Source organism: Mesoplodon bidens (genome assembly GCF_964165515.1).
Source record: "Mesoplodon bidens genome assembly, chromosome: 12".
In the NCBI taxonomy this organism is placed as follows: domain Eukaryota; kingdom Metazoa; phylum Chordata; class Mammalia; order Artiodactyla; family Ziphiidae; genus Mesoplodon; species Mesoplodon bidens.
In genome coordinates, this window is record NC_138168.1 from 68,408,595 (window position 1) to 68,423,151 (window position 14,557).

A 14,557-nucleotide genomic window follows, 5' to 3' on the forward strand; every position below is an offset into this window, starting at 1 on the left:
GGGCTTTCTCTAATTGCAGCAAGCGTGGGCTACTCTTTGTTGTGGTGGTCAGGCTTCTCATTGTGGTGGCTTCTCTTGTTGTGGAGCACCAGCTCTAGGCATGCAGGCTTCAGTAATTGTGGCCTCCGGGGTTCAGCAATTGGGGCCCGCGGGCTCAGTAATTGTTGCTCGTGGACTCTAGAGTGTAGGCTCAGTAGTTGTGGTGCATGGGCTTAGTTGCTATGCAGCATGTAGGATCTTCCCAGACCAGGGCTCTAACCCGTGTCCCCTGCATTGGCAGGTGGATTCTTAACCACTGTGCCGCCAGGGAAAACCCCCACCTGCCAATTCTTATAGCTGGATAAGTCTTGATTTCTGGTAAGTCATGTCCCCTCCTTATTTCTTCCTCAACAATGGTTTAGCTCTTCTTGACCTTTACTTTTTCAAATGAATTTTATTTTACTTTATTATTTTTTATGCACAACCAATTTTTTAAAAGAAATATTTGTAAAAATTCCTAATACCTAGGAGTTGCTCAATACATTTTTGGTCTTTCTTCTCTCATCTTCCACTAAAGTTAAACTGTGATTCTTTTTTTTTTTTTTTTTGCGGTACGTGGGCCTCTCACTGCTGTGGCCTCTCCCGTTGTGGAGCACAGGCCCCGGACGCACAGGCTCAGCAGCCATGGCTCACGGGCCCAGGCGCTCCACAGCGTGTGGGATCTTCCCGGACCGGGGCACAAACCCATGTCGCCTGCATCGGCAGGCGGACTCTCAACCACTGTGCCACCACAGAAGCCCAAACTGTGATTCTTGAATAAACAACTTAGAGTCTCAGAAAATAAGAGTTTTGCTTATTTTACTTAAAAACTCTTACTTAAAAAATAAGAGTTTTAAGTTTTGCTATGAGGTGAGAATAACTTTCCAGTGGAACATTTAAAGCTTCTTTTGCCTGCACATTTACCAAAGCTCCCTTTAACTCCAGGGGTCTTTTCTACATTCATCACAAATAACAACAGAATCAGGCTAAGAGAATGGTAGCAACATAAAGGGGAAACAAGAATCATCAAAAGTGTTATGGGTTTTAAGACTGATTTCTTTTTTTTTTCTTTGAATGAATGAATGAAGATAATTTATTTATAAAATCTTGTAACACAGAATTATATTAAATATTCATGGTGTTACCATAAATTTTTGGCTGTTCTTTTTTATTGGAGATAGATGTAAGGTTTAAAAAAAAGATCCCACCAAAAGGAAATCACTAAAAAAGACCTAGAGGTAGCATGTGTATTGACATTATGTTTCAACCGATGATGCCTTGTGGTTAGCTATGTGATTTCAATAAAGTCCCTTGTTTTGAGTCTCATTTTTCCTCAGCTGAAAAATGGGCTCTGAAAATCCCTGATGTCCCAGAAGTTCTAAGGAGGTGTATGGAGGTCTGCAGCAGGGTAAATGGCTGCTTTCTTCTTTCTGAGTTATAATCTGAGTTTATTTGTAGAGAAAGTTTTGTGCTTAAAAAATATTTTTTAAACAATTGAATGCTATGTCTCCCAGTAGTGCCAATATTCCAGTTTCTTTAATTAACTGCAGTATAATTAATAACAAGATGATTCTCCTTTATATGAAATGCAGCCATATCACAAAAATGAAGAGATTAGGAAAAAGTGATTTGTGTTTTCAATATCATTTAGATTTCTTTCTTTTCAGAAACTATAATAGCTTGTAATTTTTATAGCATGAACTGTGTTATAAGGGAAGGAAAGAGAAACTAGAAACTATAAATTAGATCTCTCTCTGTTTGTTTTTATATTAGTGTACAAATATTAGTTTCCATTTAAAAAAATATGTTTGCTAATAATTTTCTTTGTACAATGCCCTTCTCACATGTACACAGAATTTTAAGAGTATGGCTTTGTCAGGAAACATTTTCTTCTGAATCCTCACTAATCATTTCAACTATTAGTAACTTATTTTTCAGAGCATTGACACCCATGTTTAAAATACAAATGTGAAAAATATAGTAACTTAACACAATTATCCATTTTGTGTGTGGACACTTGCATACTCCCTTATTATCAAAAAGGATGTCAAATTGTTATTACTCAGCTCTTAAGAAAGCAGTTTTAAATTCTATCACTGTAGCTATGAAAGCTTTACATTATATATGAGAAGAAAATGGGCCTAAAAATGAACTTGAGCACATGTTTTTTTTTTTTAACACATGATAAAGAATATGCTTTGTTGGATAATCACTGTATACTCAATATATAAGTGTTCATCTAGGACTTGTGTCCACATATTAAAATATCTAAATTTATCAAAACTTACCAAAATAACATAAGCTTATGTTGTTCATCATGTATATAAGGCTTTAAAAATAACTTCTGGTAACTAAAGCTCAAAATGAATTTTTTTTTTTTTTTTTTTTTTTTTTTTTTTTTTTGCGGTACGCGGGCCTCTCACTGTTGTGGCCTCTCCTGTTGCGGAGCACAGGCTCCAGACGCGCAGGCTCAGCGGCCATGGCTCACGGGCCCAGCCGCTCCGCGGTATGTGGGATCTTCCCGGACCGGGGCACGAACCCGTGTCCCCTGCATCGGCAGGCGGACTCTCAACCACTGTGCCACCAGGGAAGCCCAAAATGAATTTTTGTATAAAGAAATATAAAAGATAAACATATACAAGGAACTTCCAGCTTGGACAAAATGACTTTGACCCATTTTTCCCTACTCCTCTCTGCTAAGCACAACTACAAACTATGAAAATAATGAGACACCAAAGGAGAACTCTTAAAGGTGGTAAAAAAGAAAGAAAACTAGTTTGGGACCCTAGGATTGGGGGAACAACGCAGCAGGAGGGTATCTTGTGTTCCTTCACCAACAGAAGGAAGACACTCAGATCCAGTGTTTCCTGACTCCTCACCTAGAAACAGAAGACATCCCAGGTAAGGCCATTTCTCAGAATTCCAGAAGAAAGGGAGAAAGAAAGTGGAGCTGAAAGAGTATTTTAAGAAATAATATCTAAAAACTTCTCAAATTTGGTGGAAGATATGAATCTACAGGTTCAAGAAGCTGAGCTAACCCCAAAAAGAGTAAGCCCAAAGAAATCCATTCCAAGACACAACCCAATTAAACTCTTGAACACAAAAGACAAGGGAAAATATCTTGAAAACAGCCAGAATAACACATTACCTAAGAAAGAACAACAATTTGAATAACTTGATTAATCATCTGAAACCATGGAGACCAGAAAGAAGTGGCACAATATTCTTCAAGTGTTAAAAGAACTGTCAATTGAAAATTCTATATACAGAAAAACTACCCTTTAGGAAAAAAAGGAAAATAAAAACATTTTCAGAGAAGGAAAACTAAAAGAATCTGTTACCAACAGCCCTCATCTTAATGACTAGCTAAAGAAAGCTCTTCAAACAGAAAGGAAATGATAGAAGAAGGAACTTTGGAACATCAGAAGGAAGATGTAGAATACAAAGAGCATAAATATGGGAAATTACAATAGACTATCCTTTTTAATATAAAATTTCTAAATTATATTTGATGATTAAAGCAAAGATTATAACACCAACTGATAATCAAGGCAATGATACTTAAAAGCAGAAAGGTAAAGTGACCCAAACAGAAGTGGTAATTCCACATTATACTCCAAGACAAGGAAGTCTACTCCTACCACTCTTATTTAGCATCATACTAGGAGTTCTACCCACTGCAACAAGGCAAGAAAAATAAATAAAAGGCATATATATTAGAAAGAAAAAAATAAAATTCTATTTGCAGATAACATAGTTGTCTACATAGAAAATTCAAGAGATCTACTAAAAAAAAAAAACCATAGTACAAATGAATGAGTCAGCAAAAGCACAGGACAAAATCAACACAGAAGAATCAACCTCATTTCTATATACTAACAATGAACAAGAGAAAACTGACAATAAAAACATAATACCATTTATAATTGCTTCAAAGAAAATTTTAAAATTTACATGTTCAGGATCTATATCCTAAAAAATATAAATTGCTGATGAAAGAAATCAATAAATGAAAAGATACACTGTGTTAATGGATGGAAAGACTCAACATAATAAAGATGTCAATTCTCTCTAAACTGATCTACAGGTTTAATACAATGTCTATCAAAATCCCAGAATGGGGCTTCCCTGGTGGCACAGTGGTTGGGAGTCCGCCTGCCGATGCAGGGGACACGGGTTCGTGCCCCGTTCTGGGAAGATCCGAAAGGCCATGGAGCGGCTGGGCCCGTGAGCCATGGCTGCTGAGCCTGCGCATCTGGAGCCTGTGCTCCACAATGGGAGAGGCCACAACAGTGAGAGGCCTGCATACCAAAAAAAAAAAAAAAAAATCCCAGAACAGTTTTGTGTAGATTTATTATTTTTTTGAATTTTATTTTATTTATTTTTTTATACAGCAAGTCCTTATTAGTAGTCAATTTTATACAGATCAGTGTATACATGTCAATCCCAATCGCCCAATTCATCACACCACCAAGCCCACACCCCCGCTGCTTTCCCCCCTTGGTGTCCATACATTTGTTCTCTATATCTGTGCCTCAATTTCTGCCCTGCAAACCGGTTCATCTGTACCATTTTTCTAGGTTCCACATATATGCATTAATATACAATATTTGTTTTTCCCTTTCTGACTTACTTCACTCTGTATGACAGTCTCTAGCTCCATACATGTCTCTACAAATGACCCAATTTCATTCCTTTTTATGGCTGAGTAATATTCCATTGTATATATGTGCCACAACTTCTTTATCCATTCATCTGTCATTGGGCATTTAGGTTGCTTCCATGTCCTGGCTATTGTAAAGAATGCTGCAATGCACATTGGGGTGCTTGTGTCTTTTTGAATTACAGTTTTCTCTGGGTATATGCCCAGTAGTGGGATTGCTGGGTCATATGGTAATTCTATTTTTAGTCTTTTAAGGAACCTCCATACTGTTCCACATAGTGGCTATATCAATTTACATTCCCACCAAGAGTTCAAGAGGATTCCCTTTTCTCCACACCCTCTGCAGCATTTGTTGTTTGCAGATTTTCTGATGATGCCCATTCTGACTGGTGTGAGGTGATACCTCACTGTAGTTTTGATTTGCATTTCTCTAATAATTAGTGATGTTGAGCAGCTTTTAATGTGCTTCTTGGCCATCAGTATGTCTTCTTTGGAGAAGTGTCTATTTAGGTCTTCTGCTCATTTTTGGATTGGGTTGTATGTTTTTTTTAATATTGAGCTGCATGAGCTGTTTATACATATTGGAGATTAATCCTTTGTCTGTTGATTTCATTTGCAAATATTTCCTCCCATTCTGAGGGTTGTCTTTTCATCTTTTTATGGTTTCCTTTGCTGTGCAAAAGCTTTTAAGTTTCATTAGGTCCTGTTTGTTTATTTTTGTTTTTATTTCCATTACTCTAGGAGGTGGATCAAAAAACATCTTGCTATGATTTATGTCTAAGAGTGTTCTTCCTATGTTTTCCTCTAAGAGTTTTATAGTGTCCGCTCTTCCATTTAGGTCTCTAATCCATTTTGAGTTTATTTTTGTGTATGGTGTTAGGGAGTGTTCTAATTTCAATCTTTTACATGTAGCTGTCCAGTTTTCCCAGCACCACTTATTGAAGAGACTGTCTTTTCTCCATTGTATATCCTTGCCTCCTTTGTCATAGATTAGTTGACCATAGGTGTGTGGGTTTATCTCTGGGCTTTCTTTCTTGTTCCATTGATCTATGTTTCTGTTTTTGTGCCAGTACTATATTATCTTGATTACTGTAGCTTTGTAGTATAGTCTGAAGTCAGGGAGTCTGATTCCTCCAGCTCCGTTTTTTTCCCTCAAGGCTGCTTTGGCTATTCAGGGTCTTTTGTGTCTCCATACAAACTTTAAGATTTTTTGTTCTACTTCCGTAAAAAAACGCCATTGGTAATTTGATAGGGATTACATTGAATCTGTAGATTGCTTTGGGTAGTAGAGTCATTTTCACAATGTTGATTCTTCCAATCCAAGAACATCTCCATCTGTTGGTATCATCTTTAATTTCTTTCATCAGTGTCTTATAGTTTTCGGCATACAGGTCTTTTGTCTCCCTAGGTAGGTTTATTCCTAGGTATTTTATTCTTCCTGTTACAGTGGTAAATGGGAGTGTTTCCTTAATTTCTCTTTCACATTTTTCATCATTAGTGTATAGGAATGCAAGAGATTTCTGTTCATTAATTTTGTATCCTACAACTTTACCAAATTCATTGATTAGCTCTAGTAGTTTTCTGGTGGCATCATTAGGATTCTCTATGTATAGTATCATGTCATCTGCAAACAGTGACAGTTTTACTTCTTCTTTTCTGATTTGGATACATTTAATTTCTTTTTCTTCTCTGATTGTCTTGGCCAGGACCTCCAAAACTATGTTGAATAATAGTGGTGAGAGTGGACATCCTTGTCTTGTTCCTGATCTTAGAGGAAATGCTTTCAGTTTTTCACCATTGAGAATGATGTTGGCTATGGGATTGTCATATATGGCCTTTATTCTGTTGAGGTAGGTTCCCTCTATGCCCACTTTCTGGAGAGTTTTTATCATAAATGGGTGTTGAATTTTGTCAAAAGCTTTTTCTGCCTCTATTGAGATAATCATATGTTTTTTTTTCAATTTGTTAATATGGTTTATCACATTGATTGATTTGTGTATATTGAAGAATCCTGCATCCCTCGAATAAAACCCACTTGATCATGGTGTATGATCCTTTTAATGTGTTGTTGGATTCTGTTTGCTAGTATTTTGTTGAGGATATTTGCATCTATATTCATCAGTGATATTGGTCTGTAATTTTCTTTTTTTGTAGTATCTTTGTCTGCTTTTGGTATTAGGGTGATGGTGGCCTCATAGAATGAGTTTGGGAGTGTTCCTTCCTCTGCAATTTTTTGGAAGAGTTTGAGAAGGATAGGTGTTAGCTCTTCTCTAAATGTTTGACAGAATTCACCTGTGAAGCCCTCTGGTCCTGGACTTTTGTTTGTTGGAAGATTTTTAATCACTGTTTCAATTTCATTACTTGTGATTGGTCTGTTCATATTTTCTATTTCTTCTGGTTCAGTCTTGGAAGGTTATACCCTTCTAAGAATTTGTCCGTTTCTTCCCGGTTGTCCATTTTATTGGCATAGAGTTGCTTGTAGTAGTCTCTTAGGATGCTTTGTATTTCTGCGGTGTCTATTGTAACTTCTCCATTTTCATTTCTAATTTTATTGATTTGAGTCCTCTCCCTCTTTTTCTTGATAAGTCTGGCTAATGGTTTATCAATTTTGTTTATCTTCTCAAAGAACCAGTTTTAGTTTTATTGATGTTTGCTGTTGTTTTCATTGTTTCTATTTCCTTTATTTCTGCTCTGAACTTTATGATTTCTTTCATTCTGCAACTTTGGGTTTTGTTTGTTCTTCTTTCTCTAGTTCTTTTAGGTGTAGGGTTTAACTGTTTACTTGAGATTTTTCTTATTTCTTGAGGTAGGCTTGTATAGCTATTAACTTCCCTCTTAGAACTGCTTTTGCTGCATCCCATAGGTTTTGGATTGTTGTGTTTTCATTGTCATTTGTCTCTAGTTATTTTTTGATTTCCTCTTTGATGTCTTCAGTGATCTCTTGGTTATTTAGTAACATATTGTTTAACCTCCATGTGTTTGTGTTTTTTTATGTTTTTTTCCCCTGTAATTCATTTCTAGTCTCATAGCGTTGTGGTCAGAAGAGATGCTTGATATCTCTTCAATTTTATTAAATTTGCTGAGGCTTGATTTCTGACCCAACATGTGATCTATCCTGGAGAATGTTCCGTGCGCACTTGAGAAGAAAGTGTAATCTGCTGGTTTTTGATGGAATGTCCTATAAATATCAATTAAATCTATCTGGTGTATTGTGTCATTTAAAGCATCTGTTTCCTTATTTATTTTCATTTTGGAAGATCTGTCCCTTGGTATAAGTGAGATGTTAAAGTCCCCCACTACTATTGTGTTACTGTCAATTTCCTCTTTTATAGCTGTTAGCAGTTGCCTTATATATTGAGGTGTTCATATGTTAGGTGCATATATATTTATAATTGTTTTATCTTCTTCTTGGATTGATCCCTTGATCATTATGTAGTATCCTTCCTTGTCTCTTGTAATATTCTTTATTTTAAAGTCTATTTTATCTGATATGAGTATAGCTACTCCAGCTTTCTTTTGATTTCTATTTGCATGGAATATCTTTTTCCATCCCCTCACTTTCAGTCTGTATATGTCCCAAGGTCTGAAGTGGGTCTCTTGTAGACAATATATATATGGGTCTTGTTTTTGTATCCATTCACCAAGCCTGTGTCTTTTCATTGGAGCATTTAATCCCTTCACTTTTAAGGTAATTATCGATATGTATGTTCCAATGACCATTTTCTTAATTGTTTTGGGTTTGTTTTTGTAGGTCCTTTTCTTCTCTTGTGTTTCCCACTTAGAGAAATTCCTTTAGCATTTGTTGCAGAGCTGGTTTGGTGGTCCTGAATCCTCTTAGCTTTTGCTTGTCTGTAAAGCTTTTGATTTCTCCATCAAGTCTGAAGGAGATCTTTGCCAGGTAGAGTAATCTTGGTTCTAGTTTCTTCCCTTTCATCACTTTAATTATATCATGCCACTCCCTTCTGGCTTGTAGAGTTTCTGCTGAGAAATCAGTTGTTACCCTTATGGGAGTTCCCTTTTATGTTATTTGTTGTTTTTATCTTGCTGCTTTGAATAATTTTTCTTTGTCTTTAATTTTTGCCAGTTTCATTACTGTGTGTCTCGACATGTTTCTCCTTGGGTTTATCCTGTATGGGATTCGCTGCGCTTCTTGGACTTGGGTGGCTATTTCCTTTCACATGTTAGGGAAGTTTTCGACTATAATCTCTTCAAATATTTTCTCGGGTCCTTTCTCTCTCTCTTCTCCTTCTGGGACCCCTATAATGCGAATGTTGTTGCATTTAATGTTGTCCCAGAGGTCTCTTAGGCTGTCTACATTTCTTTTCATTCTGTTTTCTTTATTCTGTTCCGCAGCAGTGAATTCCACCATTCTGTCTTACAGGTCACTTATCCGTTCTTCTGCCTCAGTTATTCTGCTGTTGATTCCTTCTAGTGTATTTTTCATTTCAGTTTTTGTATGGTTCCTCTCTGTTTGTTTGTTCTTTAATTCTTCTAGGTCTTTGTTAAACATTTCTTGCATCTTCTCAATCTTTGCCTCCATTCTTTTCCTGATGTCCTGGATCATCTTCACTATCCTTATTCTGAATTCTCTTTCTGGAAGGTTGCCTATCTCTACTTCATTTAGTTGTTTTTCTTGGGTTTTATCTTGTTCCTTCATTTCGTACATAGCCCTCTGCCTTTTCATCTTGTCTACCTTTCTATGAATGTGGTTTTTGTTCCACAGGCTGCAGGATTGTAGTTCTTCTTGCTTCTGCTGTCTGCTCTCTGGTGAATGAGGCTATCCAAGAGGCTTGTGCAAGTTTCCTGATGGGAGGGACTGGTGGTGGGTAGAGCTGACTGTTGCTCTGGTGGGCAGAGCTCAGTAAAACTTAAACCCACTTGACTGCTGATGGGTGGGGCTGGGTTCCCTCCCTGTTGGTTGTTTGGCCTGAGGCAACCCAACACTGAAGCCTACCCAGGCTCTTTGGTGGGGCTAATGGCGGGCTCTGGGAGGTCTCATGCCAAGGAATACTACCCAGAACTTCTGCTGCCAGTGTCCTTGTCCCCACAGTGAGCCACAGCCACCCCCTGCCTCTGCAGGAGACTCTCCAATACTAGCAGGTAGGTCTGGTTCAGTCTCCCCTGGGTCACTACTCCTTCCCCTGGGTCCCGATGCACACACTACTTTGTGTGTGCCTTCCAAGGGTGGAGTCTCTGTTTCCCCCAGTCCTGTCAAAGTCCTGCAGTCAAATCCCACTAGCCTTCAAGTCTGATGCTCTAAGAATTCCTCCTCCCGTTGCTGGGCCCCCAGGTTGGGAACCTGACTTGGGGCTCAGAACCTCACTCCAGTCGGTGGACTTCTGTGGTATAAGTGTTCTCCAGTCTGTGAGTCACCCACCGAGCAGTCATGGGATTTGATTTTACTGTGATTGCGCCCCTCCTACTGTCTCACTATGGCTTCTCCTTTGTCTTTGGATGTGGGGTGTCTTTTTTTGGTGAGTTCCAGTGTCTTCCTGTCAATGATTGTCCAGCAGCTAGTTGTGATTCTGGTGTTCTCACAAGAGGGAGTGAGAGCAGCTCCTTCTACTCTGCCATTTTGGTTCCTAATCTCAAGACTGATTTCTTTTTGATATTGGTTTTTATAGCAATATGCATAGCTAATCAAACTTAAAACCTTTTCCTTTAATTTGATCATAAGATCTTACAAAGTCCCTTTACTTTCTTTTTTAAACTTATTTTTATTTTTTAAAAATTTTCACACATTTCTCCCACCACACCCCCACCCCTCACCTCTGGCAACCACCAATCTGTTCTCTATATCTGTGAGCTTGGTGGTTTTTGTTTTGGGTTTTTTTTTAGATTGCACATATAAATGAGTGAGATCATATGGTATTTGTCTTTCTCTGTCTGACTTATTTTACTTAGTGTAATGTCCTTGAGGTCCATCCATGTTGTCACAGATGGCAAGTTTCATTCTTTTTTATGGCTGAATAATATCCCATTGTGTATATATACCACATCTTCTTTATCCATTCACCCACTAGTGGACACTTAGTTTATTTCCATATCTTGCCTATTGTAAATAATGCTGCAGTGAACATGGCAGTTCATATATCTTTTTGAGTTAATGTTTTTATTTTCTTCAGACAACTACCAAGAAGTGGAATTGCTGCATTACATGGTAGTTTTACTTTTTAATTTGGGGGGAATGTCCAAAATGTTTTCCACAGTGGCTGCACCAGTTTACATTCCCACCAACCGTGCATAAGCGTTCCCTTTTCTCCACATTCTTGTCAACACTTATTATTTTTTGTCTTTTTGATAATAGCCATTCTAAAATGTGTAAAGTGATATCTCATTGTGGTTTTTTTTTTTTTTTTTTTTTTTTTTTTTTTTTTTTTTTTCTTTTTGCGGTATGCGGGCCTCTCACTGTTGTGGCCTCTCCCGTTGCGGAGCACAGGCTCCGGACGCGCAGGCCCAGAGGCCATGGCTCACGGGCCCAGCCGCTCCGCGGCACATGGGATCCTCCCAGACCGGGGCACGAACCCGTATCCCCTGCATCGGCAGGCGGACTCTCAACCACTGCGCCACCAGGGAGGCCCCTCATTGTGGTTTTGATCTGCATTTTTCTGATGATCCATGATGTTCTGCATCTTTTCATGTACCTGTTAGTCATCTGGGTGTTTTCTTTGGAAAAACATTTATTCAGATCTTCTGCCAACTTTTTAATTGAATTTTTTTGCAATTGAGTTGTATGAGCTTTTGTGTATTTTTATTGTTAACCCCTTAACAGATGTATAATTTGCAAATATTTTCTCCCATTCAGTAGGTTGCCTTTTCACTTTGTTGATAGTTGCCTTTGCTGGGTAGAAGCTTTTTAGTTTGATGTAGTCCTACTTGTTTATTTTTGCTTTTGGTGTCAGATTCAAAAAATCATGGCCAAGACATACATTAAGGAACTTACTGCCTATGTTTTCTTCTAGGAGTTTTATGGCTTCATGTCTGATGTCAAATCTCTAATTCATTTTTAGTTAATTTTTGTGCATGGTGTAAGATAGTGGTCAAGTTTCATTCTTTTGCATATCATTGTTCAGTTTTCCCAACCTATTTATTGAAAAGACCATACTTACCCCATTGTACATTCTTGGCTATATTACTTTAACTATATTCAAAGCTATAGTAATTAAAACAGTATGGTATTGGCATAAAAACAGACATATAGGTCAATGGAACACAATAAAAAGCCCAGAAATAAACCAACACACATATGCTCAATTAATTTATGACAAAGGGGCAAAATGAATTTTAAAGTCATCCATTTCTGCTCCATGAAAACACCTGTTGGGAATTTCACTGGAATTGCTTATTACCCAATATTTCATCTTCTTTATACAAATGAGGTATATCTCTCCATTTTCTTGGACCTCCTTAAAATTCTTCAGTAAAGACTTGGAGTATTCTGAACAAAGGACTTGCACACGTTTTCTTATATTTATTCCTAGATGCTTTATATTATTTATGCTACTAAATTTTTTTTTGGTTTTGCTCATGAATAGAAATGCAATTGTCTTTTTATATTAATACTACATCTAGAAATCTTGCTAAACCCTTATTATTTCTGAAAATTTATCTGTAGATTCTTTTAGATTTTCCTTGTAAATAATTATATCACCTACAAATAATGACTATTTCATTTATTCCTTTTCTAATTCTTGTACTTTTTTTCTTGTTTCATTATGCTGCCTGAGATCTTTAGTCAGTATACAGTTGAATAGAAGTGGTGACTGGAGCATTCTTATCTCGGGTCTATGTCCCGTCCTTCTTTTTGGCGCTTGCTTCGGAATCAGAATCTCAAATGGACACATTGTTGAGGAATAATAAATGCTTCCATAATATGTTGTAGGGCTCTTTCTCTAACCTTCTGAGGAATTTTTAATACATTGTGATGCTGAAGAATAGCAATACTGGTTCTTTCCTGCACTGTTTGTGGAAGCAGATATCTGTGTACCTTGACCATATTCTGGCAATAAGTTGTCAAACCCTTTTACTGTGTGTGCTTTTTTTTTTTTTTTTTTTTTTTTTTGCAGTACATGGGCCTCTCACTGTTGTGGCCTCTCCCTTTGTGGAGCACAGGCTCTGGACACACAGGCTCAGCGGCCATGGCTCATGGGCCCAGCCACTCCACGGCATGTGGGATCTTCCTGGACCGGGGCACAAACCCGCATCCCCTGCATCGGCAGGTGGACTCCCAACCACTGCGCCACCAGGGAAGCCCTGTGTATGCTTTTTGACTCAGCACTTCTACTTCTAGGAGTTTACTCTAGGAAGGTATGTAGGGAGGTAGGGAAGTAATATAATAACTAAATGTTCATTGAAGTCTTCTTTATAATAGTAAAATCTGGAACCAACAATATAGACTGAGTCATACAACAGGAATAATAAGCAGCCATTAAAAAGGAAGACTTGTCTGTGACAAAACATTGAGTGAAAAGAGGCAGAATGTATAAGTACATGTATAATGTTACCTCATTTGCATAAAAGTATACCAATATCTGCACATACATATACACATCTACACACACAGATTTATCACAACTATGAGAAAGGCTGTTCATTAAAATTTTATTAATGAGTAGATGTCAAGCTTTTGGGGGTTATTTTATTGTTTCTAATGTTATATATAATTTTATGTAGCTTAAGTTTGTGTGGTTCCCCTTTCCCTCCCATCTTGGTTCCTCAAGTTCTAATTGCCTTAATAACTCAGAACTAAAATTTTCGTCATCCCATACCTTGAGAACTCTCGCATCTCTAGATTACCATTTTCAGCTTGGCCTCTATGTGCTATGATGTGAACTAGCAAGTGCTCCAAGGGGAAAAAGTAACTGTAAACATCTGGCTCACTTTTGTGCATTCCCCTTCACTCTAGGATCTTGGCCCTTCAAGTCCTGGCAGTCTTGGTTGCTTTTGATGCCTTCAAACAATGCTTTTAATATTTTAAATACAGTTTTGCAATTGCTTTCAACAGTAAGTTTGTTCCAATACAAGCTGCTGTTATCATAGCCAGAAGCAAAAGTCCAAATGTATCACATTATAGTACATACTAATTATTACTAAAACAGAAAACTGTTTTGCAAATAAAGGAATCATTTTTCAATGTTAATAATTATTAATATTATCTATTTTGGGTATTCAATTTTTATCCTTATACAAGGGTACACTATATATTATACAAATTACTTAAAATGTATTAAAAAATCGTTTACTTTTTTTTAACATCTTTATTGGAGTATAATTGCTTTACAATGGTGTGTTAGTTTCTGCTTTATAACAAAGTGAATCAGCTACATGTATACATATGTCCCCATATCTCCTCCCTGTTGCATCTGCCTCTCACCCTCCCTATCCCATCCCTCTAGGTGGTCACAAAGCACCGAGCTGATCTCCCTGTGCTATGTGGCTGCTTCCCACTAGCTATCTATTTTATGTTTGGTAATGTATATATGTCAGTGCCACTCTCTCACTTCATCCCAGTTCACCCTTCCCCCTCCCCGTGTCCTCAAGTTCATTCTCTACGTCTGTGTCTTTATTCTTGTCCTGCCCCTAGGTTCTTCAGAACCTTTTTTTTTTTTTAGATTCCATATATATGTGTTAGCATACGGTATTTATTTTTCTCTTTCTACAAATAACTCAACTTTGTTTCTCTTTATGGCTGAGTAACATTCCATTGTATATATGTGCCACATCTTTATCCATTCATCTGTCGATGGACACTTAAGTTGCTTCCATGTCCTGGCTATTGTAAATAGAGCTGCAATGAACATTGTGGTACATGACACTTTTTGAATTATACTTTTCTCAGGGTATATGCCCAGTAGTGGGATTGCTGGGTTGTATGAT